This window comes from Grus americana, chromosome 10 (assembly GCF_028858705.1).
Source record: "Grus americana isolate bGruAme1 chromosome 10, bGruAme1.mat, whole genome shotgun sequence".
Lineage (NCBI taxonomy): Eukaryota > Metazoa > Chordata > Aves > Gruiformes > Gruidae > Grus > Grus americana.
In genome coordinates this window covers 23834440-23853793 of record NC_072861.1, presented here as the reverse complement: position 1 = coordinate 23853793, position 19354 = coordinate 23834440, and the positions used below count along the sequence as shown (strand labels likewise).

Below are 19354 nucleotides of genomic sequence, written 5' to 3'. Positions count from 1 at the left end.
TGAAGAGAAAACCCCACCAGATGGGAAGGATCAGACACAACCAGCAGACCTGTGTGCTTATCGGGAGCGATCGGATAACAACGGGTCGGACCGCGGCTCCTCCAAAATAGCGGGACGGTTGATTTTTGTGCGCAGAGAGCAGCCGGGGCAGTGAGCATTGTGTTCTGCACCGGGCAAGGAGCAGCGTGCCTGAATCACGGAAGAATGACGAACACATTTCCTAGCAGCAACCAGGGAAACGTAAAAGAGTCACAGTCAGAAACACCTGAATTGGAAAAGAGTCGCTTGGCCCAATGCTGTTGATTTTGAATACGCTTTTGAGTACTGGGGAAAATCCGAAAGAAAGCAAAGGGCTGATGCCGCACTGGTATTCAAGCAGACTGGCAGGTTTCTAGACAGGAAAGCGAATGGAAAAAATCGAGACAGAATTGAGGGACAAAAATATAATAATTGCCAATACAGTTTCGTAGACAGCAGATTCTGTCAAATGAGCGTGCTTTCATTCCTTGATAAGATCACAATTAAGTGAAGTTGTGCAGATCTGCTATAATATGGGGTCTGTGAAGATGAGCATCACCCCGAGGTCCAGGCTGAGGAGGTGCTGGCAGGTCTGTGCCCTCACCGCGGTGCAGCCCCGTTGCTGCGCGGCACCGCTGCCGGAGGGCTTCGCTGGGGACTGGAGTCATTTATCAGCAAATTGTTAGCAAATGCAAGATGACTGCTGATAAAACATACGGATGATGAACAGCCTGGCAGGACAGTCACTACCAGGGAAGAGCAGCTGAGGCACACAGTGCTCCGAAACGCTCCGCTCATCCAAACAGAGAGTGTTTGAGTACAGCTGAGAATTACATCGGACAGGCGAGGGCAGGTTCCGGTGGCTGTGCCGCGGCGGTGGGGCATGGCGAGGATGGCGGGGCTGCTCCCGGAAAGCCCTGGGAGAGCACGGGGGGCAAAGCAACGCACCGGCAGCGTGCAGGGTGCTCCCTGGCAAGCAAAGCCACGAGCGAGAAGAGCAGGGCAGTAAATTCGCCCATGGAAAATTCAGTTACCCAGTGTTTAGACCAATGCTGGAAATCTGCATTCAGGTTTGGTGTTTGAGTTCTTAACAGAGATGTGCAGAGAGCGTAGAAGAGAATGAGTAAAATCACTGAGAGGCTGGCAAAAATACTCTGTGAGCTCCATCTGGTTAGCTTATAGAGAATACCAAGAGCTGACTTTATTAAGGTATATAAATATCTTTATGGTAAGGAAAACACCTCATGGTTAAAGGTTCTTTCATCTGACACAGAAAAGCAGAGACAGTGCTGATGGCTGGGAGTCAAAGCAGAGAAGCTGAGACAAGCGACGAGGGACACGGTGCTTGCAGCCACCCTCGGGAGCTGGGCTCAACGTCCGCACCCTTCAAGCCTATTTCTATAAAATCTGTCTTACTGGAATGCAGGTTCCTGCTTGTGGGACCACCGCAGCCCTGAGATGGGTCTCCTCGGTTTATTCTCACTGGTCCTGAACCTGCAACTGGTTTGGACCCTGAAAAACTGCGAATTGATCGATGTTCTTCAAAAAGCAGCCGAGGAAGATGAAAGAGAGAGGAGTTAAAAAATGAGATAAAGGCTTTGAAAGCAAATAGCAATTAACCTTCCTGTTCTGAAAATCTGGCTTCCCAGGGCTCAGCCACATCGCACCAGGGAGGGGGAGCACCCCGTCTCTCCTCCGGCTGCGGCACAGCACTGCCGGGGGTGCGGTGCCGGCTGAGCACCGCAGCTGGCACAGCTCGGCGTTAGCACCGGCTCTGTTGCAACTGCAGGCGCTGCAGCGTGCGTGCCAGGAGCAGGGAGGGATGTCCCCTCCATACCCAGGTGGCACCGAGAACAGGGTCCATGTTCCAGCTCCATGAAGCCAGGACGATGGAGGGGGGAGGCTTTTTGCCTGCTCCTGCTCAGCGCTGGCCCGGCGGCTGCCACGGGTGGCCGGTGGGGATGGGAGCACAACCCAGCGTAGCCTGGATGGAGCTCCCCGCAGCCTGGGCGTGAGCGCGCTGGGGGGACGGTGTGTCAGGAGGATGCTGGGCACGAGAGTGGTGGCTGGGCTGTGCCCAGGTCTGGGGGGGGCAGGAGAGGGCAGGACCCCGCCGCAGGCAGGGCTGCTGTCTCCTGCCTGGAAGTGCTCCCCTCCACACCCCTGCCTGCTGCAGCATCTCTTCAGGGGGGGAACCACCCTTCCCGGGGATTTAATGTCCATGTAGGTCTCCCAGCAGAACAGGAAGATTGCATTATGCAGTGCTGCACTTTATTAGTCAGCTCAAACGACCGCAGTACACCCTTGCATAATAAATCCATTACTGTGCCGCTGAAGAATCCCTGCACAACACGGAGCATCAGATGCGCTTCAGCAGGGAACACCGTGGCAGAGCAGAAATCACCAGTGGCTGCATCCACAGGTACTGGCAGGATCCCAGAGCAAAGACCTGTGGCCACAAGGTCGGAAGGAGCCGGAGGGTGCGGGACGGTGACAGCACGGCACGGGGCAGGCATGGCCACGAGGACCGGGCACGCAGCCTCGTGGGGCTCTTCCCTTCGGGCCAGGGGCAATGACCGAGGCGGTCTCTTTTTCTCAGCTCCGACACAGCAGCTCTGACAAGCTGCAATTGTATTTTTGCACCTGCCGAGGAGTTAGCAAAACTATGCCCCACTAAAGAGTAACCGTGCCGGGCCCGGCACAGCCGGTGGCACCTTTTGGTGCACAGCTCCTCAGGACCAGGAGCACGGTGGCACAGCTTGACCGTTAGAAAGGTCTCGTGCAAAACGAAGGGAGCTGAGAGGCCAAGTGAGACAAAAAGCAGAAGGTAAAGCTTCCCCTGCACGTGTCGTGAGCACGGGCAGCTTCAGGGAAGGGCTCTGGAGGCAGGCAGGCGCAGGCTGGGGCACGGATCAGCTGGAAACGGCGGGGCGTGAGCGCTATCCCAGCGCGTCGGTGGTGGGACCCTGATCCCAGCATCACTTCTCAGGCTGGCGCCTCGGCACGGTGCGTGTCCCCGGCTCCCACCGTCCCCGACCCGCGTGCTGGGTGCAGACAGAGCTGCGGCCTGATTCCCTCTGCCCGGCAGAAACAGGGGTACGGGCTGCACGCCCCCGGCCCGAGACATTAGCAATATCTGGCAGAGCTGTTGGCATCCTTCAGGAGTGGGAATGCTCATAAATATGGAGTGAAAAATGGTTCAGTCAATCGGAGCGGCAGCCCCGAAGAGTGGCGCAGCTCCTGGCAGAGCCCATTGCCATGGTACCTGTCAGCAGTTCGCAGCATTGTTTCACACGTCCTACTGCTCTGAAAGGATCTTTTTTAAGAAGCAGCATTTTAAAACCGGGCGATGAAGAGAAGCATCTTGCAGCCCCACCCTGGCACCCATAAACCCAGTGAACTCAGCGTGCGTTTGCTGAATTACATTAACCCAACGTATTCCAGAGTATAAACCCGAGAAGTACTGACCGGCTGAACCTCACCAAGTCTGTTACTGACAGTCTGGCACATCACAGATGACTTCAGTAGCGAATGGATCCTCCTAACTTGGTTCCTAACTCCGAGATTTATAACAGTAGCAAAATCTGGTTTTTACTCAAACACCGCGAGTTTCATCATCAGAAACGCATTTCGCCGGGGTGCTTATGTATCCGCCACGCTTCCCTCCGTACCGGGAAGATCCTGTACTCTCCCATGAGCTCACCGGGAACTTCGAAGAGAGCTTACAGTCAGGCCCACAGTGGTTCTCAATCAGCTCCTGAGTCCTTCTCCCGGTTACGCCTTTTGCTGAGGCTGCCCCCGCAAGCCCAGGGCCGCTGGGCTCGGCCCCGCTCGGGGCAGTCGGAGGAGCCGGATGCCCGGGGAAGGACCGGGGTTGCCACATCCAGCCCCCTCTGCTGAGCCGGGAGCCGGGAATGGTCGGCACACGGTTCCAGACAGACCACAGCCCCTCCAGTCCCAGCATCTTTAAATGCAACGGAGTGCCAATGGAAGAGACAGGGTTCCCATGGGAACGGAAAGTGCTGACATTTCTAAACTAAAAAAGGAAAGAAGCAGCAAAGTATGTGCTCAGCAGGACTACGTGGACGTGGACGTGTGGGCATATTGCCTTTCTCCCTCTCCTGCGCTTGGAGGTAAGATACTTTTAAATTAATTCACGTTAGGACGCTGGAACGGTTCATAGCCACGACGCAAGCAAAGTTTCTGTTTATCTGGTTTGGGTGCTTTAATTCAGGCCAATTGCCTGCAAGATTAATTTTTATGCAGGGATGTATTGTGCAGCCTTTACCTGTAACCACATTAAAGGAGACGAAGCGTCCATATGAAATCATGCTGAGGCATTTATCTCTCTCATGCAAAATGATTGAGATAAATAAGGCAAATTAAACTGCCATATTGTTGTAGCTAAATTATTTGTAATGGCAATATACAATGTACTCGCTGCATGGTAATTAAGTGTCCTAGAGTTTCAGACAGGAAGATCGTTAGCTCAGAGAAATGTTTCTCTTTCTGTCAGATCAAAGTGACATTAGAAGTGGATGGTGACTCAACGGGGACGCTGGCATTGGACACCCGTTTCTCCAGCAAACGAGCACGGTGCTGCCCGGATGCAGCTGGTCCCTAGTGCCCTGGAAGAGGTGCTGCAGTCCTGGCTCTTCTGTACAGCACAGACAGCTTCACCATTTCAAAACCAATAACATTTTTTGCAAAGCGAAGAAGTCGATGGAGAAATTGGTTGTTAGCTTCTGCTCGCTCTAATCCGTAACCACGGAAAGGAGTTTGGGAGGGCAGAGAGGATGCATCTAGCCAAGGAAAAGAAGGGGTTGGAAGTGCCTGGAAAGCAGCCTGAAGAAGGGAAGAGAAACAAAAAGGAATTACCAAATGTTTCTGGCAGAGTGAATAAAACCAGCAAATGATTAATGTCATCATTTAGGAATACCAAAAGTGCCAGTTCTTGTCATCAAGGACCGATTTTAGAGGGAAGGTTGTGCTGCTGCCAGGTGGAAGGGTTATCTGCAGGACCCAAAGGCTCCCCCAATGAACAGCCGCTTTCCCCATCTGAAAATCAGAACATTGAAAAAAGCCTCATCTAATTCCCCAGTGAGCAGAGGGGCACCTCCCACTAAAAGGCAAAAAAAAAATCGACTAAACTGACTATTTTTTTTCTTTAGGACTCACAGCACAGTTAAAGCAAAGACACAAAGAAACCCAAGAGCATCCTCAAGCTCGTATGGATAAAAGAATGGATAAAATCACGGGTTTGCAGGAAAATAAACCCTACACGCAAGCTGCAGCTACTGCGCGCGGAGCACAAGGGCTGCTGGTGCATGGAAACAGATCCAGCCCAGTCCAGGGCCCCCGTGCGCAGCCCGGCCAGCTCAGGGCCATCTCCTGGAGGGTGGTACCCAGGTCTGGTCCCACCCCTGGACTCTCCACGTCCTCCTGCCCCCAAGGCCCAGTGCTGTGAGCTGGGGGAGCGCTCCTCCATCGCCACCCCGGCAGCCCCTCCAGGACGGGATCGCGCTGCAGGGCTCTGGGGAGGAGAGCGGCCGGTGCTCAGCGAAGCTTCACTGGAGCATGCAGCTGGCCAGTCTCCCACCCACCACCCCAAACGCTACCCCCCTTTATGACAAGCTCCTTTTGAACGTTTCTGCCTCTCCCGTTGGCAGCAAGAAGAAACGCATCACTCTGGGAGCCGCTACTAAGGGAAGCCCAGATGAATCACACACAGACCGTTTCACCGAGTCCGTTGGGAGAGGTGTTTAAACTTTCTAAATTTTTATTAAGAGGAAATAATGATTTTTTTAAGGAAATGCTTGAATTTCTCTCCTGGTAAAGCAGGTTTCTCTGATCAGGAGCTGAGTCCCACAGGCTGCCCAGCTCTGCTACAGCAGGAGAGCGCCCTTCTGGGAAGTTCCATGGGGAGATGCAGGTCCATCGTCCTGCTGCCGAAGGAGATGCTCGGCAGGTTGCGCACGTTCCTCACCCAGCACTGCGGAAGAGGCAGCTCTCCTCACCCCCACACCGTGCACACAGAGCGGAGCCAGGGAGTCCTCCGTGCCCCTAGTCTTTTCGCATCCCCCCAGCCCATGGCACCGACTTCTCCTCGCCTTAGTCAGAGACCCTGGAGGCATCTGTCCTCACAAATATATCAGTTAAAATCTCCCCGGTATAAATGTGCCTGATAGACCCATAGAGGAGCAGAGGGAAGGTGAGGAGCAGAGCCCGGCTGAGCCCTTCCAGTGCTGCTCCTGGTCCCCAGGCAAAACCTGGCCCTGGGGGTCAGTGGAAGTTCATCACTGATGTCTGTGGGGCCAAAATTTCATCTCCAGAGCGCAGCAGACTGCAGCCTGGAGCACGCATCCACTCAATTACAAGTCTGCTTCTCTGATGCTGCACGTGAAAACACAAATATTTGTAGGTACTTGTTCTCACAAAACCTTCAGGAATATTTCCAGCCCTCCTCTGTGCTTTTTCTTGCACCTGTGCTGGGTTTTAAGATGCCCCATCATGACATCGCCTTTTTGGAAGGCTGAACCACTGTACTGAAGAAGCAGATGCGGAGGGAGTGGTTTCCCAAGCAACAGTAACCAGGTGAGAGCCGTGCCCTTCCTCCTCCTCCTCCTCCTCGGCGCGGGGCTCCGGGCGCAGGCTGGGCAGCCGGTACCCTCTCCAGCCGCCAGCACCGTCACCGAAGCGGGAGAGACGGTGGGGGTGCAAATTACTCATCCTGCTCACTAGCCTGTGGGTGGCATTTGACAACTTGCTGCTGTCACGCAGGTCAGTACACCTCTAATTATAACAGGGCCACTTACAATAACTGTGCGTTATTCAGCTCAAAGGAGAGGCAGGCAGCTTCGTGCGTGCACGCTCCTAAATGCTGCAGAGCCTGTTTTCTAAACCAGCTCATGCCTTGCTCCCACCCCCCTCCCATAGCCTGCCTTCCCGAGTCTGTCTCACTTCGTGACTGCTAAATGACGGCAGCGGGTTTATCGATGCCGTGCAAAGCTGCTCCTAAAATAAGCGTCGGAGATGGGCGTGGGCATCCCCTGCCTCCCGTGGCCACGCTCCCCGCGAGGCAGGAGGGCCCTCGGAGGGTGCAGAGGCATCCCTGCTCCCCACGATCCCTGCGACCGGCCCGGGGGCTCTGCAGACCCGTGCAGTCCGAGATCCTTACGACCACCCTAAAAAGCACCTTCAGCGTGGCAACCTCCTCCCCAGGAGGGACCCAACAGGAAAGACTTCCCAGCTGGGGAGCACCTCGCCAGGCTCCTGGCTTCCCTGCAGCATTTGCATCGATGCAGTACCAAGTGAGGCAGGGTGAGTCACGGGCTGGGCAGCATCCCTCGGCTGGAGAGACTGACTCATTGCCATCATGGAATGCCATGCATTCCTGTCCATCCAGGAGAGGCAGCTGACCTGTCTCTCCCTCATGAAGGGAGCAGGCAGGACAGGAAATGTTACACTTGCAGCATTTCAGGGTTCTCAGCATAATAAAGAAGAGTAAGGGTAAAGCCCCTCCTGCCCCTTGCAAGTCCATTGCTGGTAGCACCAATGAATCCCAGAGCAAGGAGCTACAGAACTGCCCCGGACATTTTGAGACAATATTCGCTCAGCTGGCCGGGACTAAGGCTCCATGCAGAACCACTGGCAGAGCCACTGGGCATTTCTCCTGGCAGATGCGCCGAGCAGCACCCCTGCCCCCTCAGATCCTCACAGCACCCACTGACCATCTCACCCACAGCAAAGCAGCGTGTTGCTGCCTTCAGGAAGGATTAGTGTCAGCGCTGACATCGAGATACTACCAGGTGAGGTAATTTCCATCCCACTCCTAGGTGGTTCAGAGACAGGAGGACATGAGACATCCTGCAGTTCCTGCAGGGCCCCCCTAATTGGCCACAGCGCTGCTCAGGGTTTGCTTTGCGTGCAGCCAGCGCAGGCAGCTGCCTGCAGTACCAGATCTCCAGGGCGGCCAAAGGAAATGCTTGTCATGGACCTGCTGTCCATTTTGCTTGTGCTGGAAAAGACCGTATGAGTTCTTCTGCCTTCATCCTTTGGATGCCAGCATCGATCCTGGTCCGTGCTGCTGGGGAGCAGGAGCTCCTGCCTGCACCTGGCCGTGAGCAACGGACGCCCTGCAGATAGCGTTCCTGGAGGAAGGGTCCCTTGGCTGCTCCACTGGCCCACTCTCGTGGTCTTTTTTGTTTGATTGGCCTAGGCTATAATCCTCTTTTCTCTCCAGAAGAATACAGGGAGCTCTTTTCTGCCGTTGCTTTCATGGCTCAGGGGCAGAGTTTCCAATCTGGAGTCAGAGAAGCAAATCCACTCCTCCTTCAGGACGTGGACGTGTTGAAGGCAGACAATCTGTTCTTACCAAGGATGGCTTTCCAACGACAGGACTATGAAGACGTGCTGACAGACTCTGCTTGTCACTGATGGCGTTTGCTCCACAATCACTTGTTCGGGGACTGAAGACGCAGGAATCGGTAGCAGGGGACAGTAGCGTTGTAACAGCTTTTTGTTTTGAGCCAAATTCTGATCTGGCTGTCCTGAGACAACCCCGGTGGAGTCTTGCAGGAGTCTGAGGACAGCTGAGGGTTACTCCATCCTAATGTGGGTGTGAACTCAGCTTGAAATCTTGATTTGTCCCATTTCAAATCGCTTTTGCAGACAGTGAGAGCGCACCCCTCAGCGTCACCTCCCCAGGTATCAGGGGAAGGAAGGAGACAGCTCATCTGTATTCATGAGGCTACATCAGTAGCTGCATTAAGCTTAAAATGGCAGTGCCGGCTCTTAGAAAAACAGTATGGTCTCACACCCATAATACGCTGCTGCGATAACATGAACACAGTGAAAATGAGAGGAGTCCTTTCAGCAGAGAGGTCAGTTTGCTGCAGCAGATACAGACGGGACTGAGAAAATGAGGATCCAGGCTGAGGATCAGAGTAGTCTTCCTGCATGGGAATGAGGTATGGGACAAAGCAGCACAGACTCCTTCAGTAGCACACTGGAGCATACGGTGCAGAGAACGCTGTTACCGTGGCGGAGGTCTCTTCCAGCTCCCCTTTCTTTCCAAACTCAAGCCACCATTAGACTGATTCCTTTCCCTGGGAACCACCTTCTGTCTCAAGGTACCTGTCTCAGCCCATCTGTTTCCACCTCAGTAGCTGCTCAAAAAGATTTAAAGACTTCGTGTTCTCTCTGCACAGGGTAGAAAGTGACAGAAACCTTGTCAAAAGGGAATAAGCAAAAATAAGCAAAAAAAAAAAAAAAGGGTTACAAAAATGTCTGTACAACCTGTCCTCAAACTATCCCGCCTGGCAATACTCAGCTAAAGCTTCTGACTGCAAAGACGAGGCTACTTGGGCAGCTGTCTGCCCTTCATGGCAGCTGATGCAGAGCAGGATCCGAACACAAAATGAAGCGTCTTGTTCGTAACACGGGGGTTTTGCTCTTGGCCAAACTTTTCTGAACATAAAAGAGCTGTTAGAGTAAGTCATAACTGTAAGAGCTCATCTTCCCACTCAGGCCGACCAGCACCAACAAGCACTACGGGGACAGAAGGAGCCTGCCTGAGCACAGGGCATTCTGCTGGAGACTCACCTGCTCAAGCAGTTGCTTCTGCCCGACCATCAGAGCCACGTGTGTACGTCCAGGGCACCAGACAACCACGGCTCTTAGCATACGTATCAGCAGCACCTTTCTGGCTGTCCAAAGGGTGGTTGACACTCTAAAGTCGATGATTATGAGCATGGGTGGGATTGGTACGCCATGCTTTTTGCCTCTGCTGATGCGCATCTCCTGACGGGGCTCCCCACAGATCCGTGAAAACATGCAGGGGGCTGAAAGCAACCCTGTTAAAATTCTAATTTAAAAAAAAAAAAAAAATCCCAGGAGAATGGGTTTGTCATCTCAATATTAATTTTTTTGGAACTTGTAGAATTCAGAATGACTGAAAAAAGGAAAGAGTTTAGGTTCCAGTGCAGTCTAACTGCTTTTGGTAGCTTAGAAAATAAGTCTGTTAAGATAAGTTTTATGTTTTGTGGGGTTTTTTGCTGGTTTCCATGATGTACCCATTGGTCTACACATGTAATTCTCTGACAGACCACAAAAGCATTTTCAGCATCACTATGGTCTCCTGGGGAAGGAAGTATCACTCTTTTTTTTAAATTGCACACCACCACCCGTGTTACCAGATGATTGCACAACACCACCCAGCTGATTACCAGAGCGTGGTGAGGTTGCACACCCACATCGGTGGCAGACGCTCAGAGACCGATCAGCGGCGTAAGGTTATCCTGCTCACCGGTGGCAAAACTCGAGTGGGATGGTCACGTAGGGATCGCAAACGGGGTTTGGCCCTTTGCCCGTGTATTGGAAAAAAGAGGAATACAGACAGGGCACGGGCATACATCATGTCAGTGGCAGAAGAGGACTCAGAAGTCCTGACTTCAGTTCCTTTGAACTGCAGTATGAATATTTTATAACAAGCCAAAAAAAGGCATGCGAACCTACCTGCATTTCAGATTCCTCCACACAAAATGGGCCTCGAAGCTCAAGGGGGGTTATAAAAGCACCGCCACCCTTAACTCCAAACATTCTGCTCCTCCTAGTTTAAATCTAATGAATTGTGCTATTTTAATGCACTTTTAAAGTATGTCATCTGTATTCTAACCACTGACCTTTTCCTAATGCCCTTCAGGCATCCAACAAATAGGTTACATCTGTTACTTCAAAAGCAAGACAAGATGTGGAGGCCAACATCTCCTGGGGTTTTGAGCGAAGCAGCCTTATCTTTCTTCAACACTCCCTGCAAGGCATGAATGTGAGCACCACCCAGGCGCCGGAGTCTGGAAGGACTCACAAAGGGGTCCACACAGAGGGCCAGGCGGCCTCACGCTTTTGTACGCTTTCCAGATTATCTTGTGCTGAGCAACCCACCACAAAGCACAGAGTTAGAGTTCTGCCTACTTTTATTATTCTTAACGTTCAGAGTTCAACTGTCTTTCATTCTCTAGCATCATCTTCTGTTCACAAAGTGAAACGCTAGAGAAGATGACAGTTGCGGTGAATAACCACCCAACTGACCTGCCGGGTGTCCCGATGTCTGTAGTGTGCAACAGAGATGGAAGCTTTTCATCCAAGTGGGATCTACCCAAACACACTCCGCTGCGAGCCACCAGCCCACGAATCCAACTCTCGCCTCTGTCAGCTGCTTCTCTTTACACTCCTGTGCACCAGCACTGCCCCACCGTTGAAGAGGTCCATATCTGCTCTGGAGCAGACTCAGTCCATCCGTTCTGTAAGTTCACTGAAATGCTGGACAAGATCATCTTCTGCCCAGTGCAGAAATGAGCTGCGCTGCAATAGCTCACAGATACGGAGGTAGACTGGCTCTCGCTCTCACAGCCTGCCAGGCTGTGTCACTCCATGTCCTCAGTTAATCCATCTCTAGCCACCACATTAATTCCTCCTTGAGCCAAGGAAAAAATTCTCATGTCAAGTAAGATCTGCTCCTGCCGTGCCCAACAAAAGGTAACCCTCTGTTGGTAGGAGAGCTCTAGAGGTGGCCATAACGTATTGTCACCACCAGCTTTGGCTTTACCTCACACTGTGCAAGCTGGGGATAGGATCTGATGAGGTGGAAACCCATCCGATGACCCATGGGAGGGCTTTAGGGATCCCCACTGGAAACAGCTTCCCAAGACTCTGCAAGCTGGTTTATTTAACTTCCACAAGGAGAAAAACCTCTCTTAATCCAGTTTTATGACTACAAACCCCTTGAAGGCTGCCTCCTATGACGTGAGATGTAACTAAACTCTGATGTGTCACTGTTCATCACTCACCATATGCTTTGATGGCTGGAAATGCGCATGACCAGGAAAAAACCTGAGATGCCCTCTTTCTCTTGTGTGGCTTTTTTTTTTTTTTTTTTTAATGAGAAAGCTCTTTGTAAAGGGTTGTGATTATTTCCCCCCACTTTTAAGAGGGTTAGCAAACTCAACATGCAGCAGAGCAATAAAGTACCCTTGATGTCTTCTCATGGACCAACTTGCTGTTGAAGAAGATGGCTTGCACCACTGAGCCTCATCCTGCCCAAAGTGGCTGACACCAGAGGAGGATGCATGGGACACGGCAGCATCCTCCCCCACGGCTCAGGACAAGGCTGTAGCCTCAGAGTGCATCCAAAGAGAACTTATGCATCAAACCGGTAACAACAATCTAACAGAAACAGTCAATGAGAGAGGTTTGGCACCTGTCATCTGAAGGACTGAAAGCATTTACCAGACCTGGTTTAATTTGTGCTTGGATTTTTCTAACACCATTTACCAGCATTAAAAGGCCATGAAAAAATGCAAATAGTTGCAAAGTGGGAAGTATTTTTGTTCTCGTTTTTCACTGGAGATTGAAAATCTAGCTGTCTTCCCACTGGAGAAGCTAATGGTAGAGCATACTAATGTGCTTCTGCACTAGTTCTGTGTGTGAAGTAACTTCACAGTCGGATGTTTAGATCCCTTCCAGAGCCCCCAGTCCCACGGGAGCGGGTCTCTGGAATGAGAAAAGCCTGGCTGACTGGACCCGAATCTCCCCGGGCGTGAGGATGGTGACACACACGGGAGCTCCCGTGGCCCACCCAGAGCTGGAGGTGATGCTACTCCACCAGCAGTGGTTCTCCGCTGGGTCTTGCCGTAGCCCAGCAGGAGTTTTGTATTCCTGTGGACTTCCAAGTGTCTGTCTGAGGAGATGCTGGCTGCTAACTCCCCTTGTTTGTGTGTTTGGGAGCCTTCAGATGCCTTCCCTCTGTTTCCATGCCTGCCTTGGCCATCAGAGGAAAACTCAGGCCCAGTGTTTCAGCCCTGGCTGTGTCTCGTCACCACCCAGGGTTGTTTATTGTGGTCCTCAAAGATGAAAGTACACAAAGCCCAAGAGGCTGGGACAAACCCTGTCTGCAGGTCAGAGATGAGACTGGTGCATGGATTTAACATCACGCACACAAAAAACACACATCCTGCAATACTGCCAAATTTCACAAATGTACCGTGACACAATGGTTACATCTGGAAGCTATTTCTGTAAAAAGCACACAGATGACGTGACCCTGTCTACTCGAGAAACACGCCGGTTCGATGCATACAGCGTTCCACAGTCCATCTTGCTATACAATCTTTAAAAAGCAACCAAGATCTCAAGTTAAATGTTACCATAGCTGTAGGTTTCCTATTCAGGCACCAGAAGGGCTTCTGGCTGGGGCTATCGACGGGGTAGGTGAGGCAATTCCTGGTTCAGCCTGGCCAGGATGTGGCGAGAGGTGTTTGGCCCAAGCCCTGTACAGTCAACCCTGTGTGTTCACTCACTGGCCCGTGCATCACTAAAGCGACTCCTCGTAACAGGAGCAGAGACGTGTTGGTGGGCTGTGGAATAGATTCGTTTGCCCAGGAAATTATCAGGAACGAAGTGAGCTCAGCTCCTCACAGAATCAGGCCCATTAATAACAACTTCTTGCTATTTCCAGAAAATGACGGTGTTTAGACAATAAAGGTTTTCAGACGCACAAAGCAACATGGATTTTCCCGCAAAGTTCACGCACTGAGAAGTTCGGTTCATCAGTACTGGCAATGGCCAGGTAAGCGAGGCAGACCCAGGAGCCAGGGAGTGGGAAAACAAGAATCTCCATTTGCACGTAGAGAAGCCAGTAGGTCAAGCGCACAGGAGCCAAACCAGCTAGGAGTCGTTCCTAGTTACTCTGTTAGGTTTGATTTACTGTTGTGCGTTTTGTGCAGTGTAGGCTTGTTCCTGCCAGGCATGGCGAATTCTGACCCAATTCGGCCAACTGCTAAATAAGGTGTTTAATCCTGAGGACGCTGGTAAGCACTTTTCTAGACCAGAGCTGAAGAGCTCAGTGCTTGAAGGACAGGTCTGTAAGAACCCAACCCCTAATAAATACAACACAGTAAGGTGCTGGAGGTGCTCACGGGGTGTCCAGAGGCCGGATGGCAGGCAGCATCCCACCGGAGAACTGCGATCCCCGCGCGCAGTCCCCGGACTGAATGCCATGTTCACAGCTGCCTCTTCTCTCCCTTCCCAGAAGGCCTTCGCATCCTCAATGGGACGCGGTAATTAAGCTGACATGGAAGAACACAACCATTCTTCAAAGGGCTGGCAGATTGATTGGGGATTACTCCTGTAGTTGCACAGCTGCACTTGGGGGAAATATGAATATTGGAAAAGAAGAAAAAGGAAGACAGCAGAAACAGGGGAACAACAGAAAGTGAGGCAGAACAGAGGAGCGTGATGGAGAGAGTGTGCAGGAAAGATAAAACCAGGACAGAAGAAAAAATCTGTTCTCTTTGCACAGAGTAACACAGAGAAAGTCAGGAAGGAACAGAGCACATCTGGCACTGCCACTACGCCAACACAGATGTCCAGAGAGAAATGTAGTTGGCATGAGATCGAATTGTACTGGACTGTGAGTTTAAAATCTCCACAAATGCTGTGTCAAGGGCTGGACTTTGCAGATCACAAGCTGCCTTACTTAGTGTCTTGCCTACACAGAAACGAGTGGCACCTGGCATCATCAGCTCTTGCTCTGACCCTCGCGATGGGGACCCCGTCTGAGCAGCCAGCTCCCGCTTAACACCTCAGATAAATGATACGGCCACCAAGGTAAGGGCTACACGGGCGGCTGCAGTATTTAACAGCAGGGTTGCAAACGAGTCAAAGAGTAAGATACACCGTTAAAAGCAGTTTGGTTTCTCAGGGTGAGCAGAGCGCCTTGCCCCATGCGCAGGGCCGGGCTCAGGCCAGCCAAGGAGAGCCCCAGTTTGATGTGGTGATAGTCCCTGGCCACCCGAACCCTGCCCATGTAATGGGGGACACCAGGAATCACCAGCATCTCCAGATGTGGTATGATACCTCATGTACGTAACACAATGTACGAGCAGTGTAAATGCCATTGTCAGGATATAGCAATTGGAAGCCGGGGAGGAAGCCGTGGAAAGACATGCAGCAAGCGGCACTGCTTGGGAGGAGCCGGGAAGGGACCGAAAGCTGACGAGCTGCAGGGTGATGGTTTGCAGCATCTCGCTGCCTGACTTTGGGACTTCGGTGGCTCGCACGAGGCAAGCGCAGCGGCAGATAAAGCACGAGCATCTGCTCGCGGGTGCAGCACTGCCCGTGTCTCAGGCAGCTAATTGCTAATTGCACACACTGGAAAAACTCCTCTGAATTAGCAGGGAAACGGCGGGGTTTGGGCACACACCCTGAAACCTGGGGCCACTCAGAATATACCTGTCAGCCTCCCTGCCCCATGGGTATGAACAGCGTCAGAGGCGGCCGGTGTTTGGGGCTGGGGATAGCAGGGCACCGGGAGCAGACTTGGTGCTCACAGGTAGGAGAGCGGGCTCACGTTCAGGAGCAGCTTGTGGCTTTATTTACAAAGCAGTAGTGGTCTGGGGGTGAGCGCGTGTTCCGCTGGGCTCCCCGTGCACCACGCGCACTGCGCTGCCCGCTGCGCTTCGGCGGGGAGAGGAAACCAGATCCGTTCCCACCGAGCTCTGCCGGGGGACCCACGTCAGTGTGCGTGCTGGGCTCATTTAATGCAAAATATTTACCAAACGTGTTTATGACCATGGTTTGGCTTCAGTTTCATCCATAGCAAATACATTTCCAGAAAAACACAAAGAAGAAGAAAATCCTCTGAGGTAAGGAGCAATAGAGAGATAAGTCTGATTAGGAAGACAACTATTAATAGCAATTATGCTTTAATTACTGTGCCTAATCTTTTTGAACCAGCAGTTTCTAGCATGTCCTCTACCAGACAAAGAACAAACTTAACTCTTCTGATTCTGCGTTCAACAAGATGTAGAAGGGAGATCTACTTCCAGTAGGTTCACTAGCAGCCAGATATCAAACTGCTGGCAGAATATTTACATAAACTATGTATGAGACAAGACGGCCTCGAAGAAAGGCAGGAGCTGTTCTGTCTGGGTACAACACCGCCTGCGAGCGTAGACAATCTGAACGTTCCTCTCTGTCTGGACGGCCGTTTCTCCAGGGCCAGGCTATTATGGTCCCAGGCTGCTGCCGCAAAATTCTGGGCATAAAACAGGCACTGAAAAGGACATGAAATAGTCTAGACAGAGGGAAGCATTTCAATACTGCTGGAAGGAAGCACGGACTGTGGCTCGGAGCCATGGCTTAGATGGCATTTGATGTTCTTACTGCCGGGCAGTCCAGGCTCGCGGCAGAGCCTTGAGCCAAGGAACGCATTCAGCGTCTTTGCACAGTGACCCTCTTCAGAGGGACAGAGCCCCCTCAAAGTGCCTGCCGTCCCCCTCCTCAGAACCGGGACACAACGGCCAAGGTGGCAAAAACCCAGTTCCGCCGATCCCGGGGGGTCACGGCAGGAATCCCCATAAATCTTTGCACTTGATAATTATAAAGCTTTAGCTATCCTGTGTGGAAAGTGAAGGTGACGATAAGCTCGTTAGATGAATACAACTACACCGTGACTATAACTAAATGTACATAAAAGCCCCCACTGAGAAATCGTAACATTTTACAGTATATATCATATACTTGATACCTCTTCATGGGTATCTCTGGAGCCTCTGCCTATTCTGTCCTAACCCCACACTGTCTTTGGGGTAAATATTTTTAAAACTAAACTTCAATAGTGTTAACTTCTGAAAAATATTGAAGTATATCAAAAGCAAGTAGACTTGGGGGAGGGCGGGGAAGATACTACATCTCAAAACATTTTCCAGTCTTGTAGATGCTGGATCTTGGGTTAATGCAACAGGACAGGACGTGGGGGCAGGGGGGAGTGTCTTCCTTCTTCTCCATAGAAAACTGATGAACAAGAAGTTGATTGCCTAATTCTAAAAATGAATCTTTTTGTACATCCGAACAAACAGTCCTACCAAGCACTGTGGAACAACTGACCTTTGCTTTGAAATCATGCATAAATCTAAAGTATACAGAAAGATTAATCGTTATATCTCAGACCTTCTACCAATAATTTGAATGTCTTGCTCAGCTTAAAGAGAGGCCTCAAGATCAAACTTGGCACAAAGACATCGAAAGCCAACACAGTGGAATGGTCAGAATGAAAACCTTGCAGCGGTGAGGAAAGTAAGATCGTCAGCAGTGTTTCACCCAGCAGATAGACAGGCTTCTCTGCAAGCACGGGGTGCGCTGACACCCTGGAAGCTCATTTGCAGCATACCTGGCAAGATCAGAGCCACCAGAATCGGTAGGCAAGGGCCCTCTGCAATTTAATCCAGCCTTAAAAAGAAATTAATTAAAGAACCTGCTTGTGAAGAGAAAGGGATTCACGCCGCTCTCTACCTGGCCGGTGAGGTACAACGGGGCCGGCACACGTGGACCCCCGGCAGAGCCCAGCTGCAGCCTGGCTGTGGGCGTGCAGGACACAGCCAGGACGGAGCTGCGCTTCTCCAGCACGGAAAGCGCCCGGTGCCCGATCCTGGCTCAGAGCATGGCACGTCCCGGCAGCGTGGGTTGTGCAGAAACCAGGAGGAAAGATTCAGGCTCAGAAAGGACTGAATGAGAGGTGCATTACAGGTACAGCCCTACTTACAAACAAAAATAGCTCTAAGTAAGCAGCTGAGAGCGTCTAGACCCTTACCTATTCTCTGGGGAGAAAGAACAGTAATTCAGGACCTGGACAGGCTGGAGAGGTGGGCCCGTGCAAACCTCATGAAGTTCAACAAGGCCAAGTGCAAGGTCTTGCACGTGGGTCGGGGCAATCCCAAGCACAAGTACAGGCTGGGCGGGGAATGGATGGAGAGCAGCCCTGAGGAGAAGGACTTGGGGTGCTGGGGGATGAGAAGCTCAACATGAGCCGGCAACGTGCGCTGGCAGCCCAGAAAGCCACCCGTGTCCTGGGCTGCGTGTCCAGCAGCGTGAGCAGCAGGTCGAGGGAGGGGATTCTGCCCCTCTGCTCCGCTCTGGTGAGACCCCCCTGCAGTGCTGCGTCCAGCTCGGGGGTCCCCAGGACAAGAAGGACATGGAGCTGTTGGAGAGCCCAGAGGAGGCCATGGAGATGATCAGGGGGCTGGAGCACCTCTGCTATGGAGACAGGCTGAGAGAGTTGGGGTGGTTCAGCCTGGAGAAGAGAAGGCTGTGGGGAGACCTTAGAGCCCCTTCCAGTCCCTGCAGGGGCTCCAGGAAAGCTGGAGAGGGGCTGGTGCCAAGGGCAGGGAGTGACAGGCCAAGGGGAATGGCCTGAAGCTGCAGGAGGGGAGATGGAGATGGGATGTGAGGCAGAAATCCTTCCCTGTGAGGGTGCTGAGGCCCTGGCACAGGGTGCCCAGAGAAGCTGTGGCTGCCCCTGGCTCCCTGGCAGTGTTCAAGGCCAGGTTGGATGGGGCTTTGGGCAACCTGGGCTAGTGGAGGGTGTCCCTGCCCATGGCAGGGGTGGCACTGGGTGGGCTCTGAGGTCCCTTCCAACCCAAACCAGTCTGGGATTCTACGAGTTAGTGAACAGCAGAACGAAAGACACCTGATTTCCAAAGCATCTGTGTCCTGCCCCTACATACACCTCCTGGAGGGTGTTCAGTCCTTCCCTCACCCTTCAGCTCAATGGGAAAATCACTCCGCGTCTGTCTGACCACAGTTACCAATTTTCTTGGCACGCTGCGGAACACAAGGCTTTGCAGACCTGCACACTTCTGCCATGAGCGGACAAGAGGCACAAAAGCTCTCGGAGGGGGACTTGCAGACAGACAGATGGTGTGACTGTAAAGCTTCATTTCTTGGAAAAACTGGGCTAAAAATGTAGATCACTGTAACAGAAACAGTCTTGAGGAACAGGCTTAGGAAGCTATACTAAAACCATGTGAGGATGACCTTTTTGAAGAGGTCCCCAGGAGTAATTACTCCTCTCTGGCTGCCTGCTGTTTGCTCCTCCCGTTATCCACAGCAGGATCATGCCCTTGGTGCCTGTTCTTTGGCTGAAGACACCTTCAGCGCTGCACAGGACCACACAGGACACGGCTGATCGTAGCAGCCCTGTGATACAGCTGTGCCTACGCGTAGCACATCTTCATGCATCCTGAGCACTGTGATGCTATTAAACTGAAGGGGTTTATTATTAAATCCCAGTCACTCTGAAGTAACTGAATTATCCAAGTTTTAGTTGAACCAATTAACTGATATAATACATTACTCTTGTTTTCTTAAATGAAGAGAAGCATCTTGCTTTCTGCTCATGTCTCACTGTGAAAGTGATTTTTTAAACACTTTAATCTAATTAACTTTTTGAGACTGAGTATCTGTTGAAGGAGCTCAGGCGATGAGAACTGAACGTTGCTGT

General features: G+C 51.9%; 1 long non-coding RNA gene across 1 annotated transcript in view; it reads left to right on the top strand.

Moving 5' to 3' along the window:
- Positions 1-5226: 5226 nt before the first annotated feature.
- The window catches only part of LOC129210586 (uncharacterized), a 131424-nt gene continuing 117296 nt past the window's right edge, over positions 5227-19354 (top strand). The window contains exons 1-2 of the long non-coding RNA XR_008578584.1: positions 5227-6612; positions 10721-18498. This is a non-coding gene — a long non-coding RNA (uncharacterized LOC129210586). The remainder of the gene's footprint in view (positions 6613-10720; positions 18499-19354) is intronic.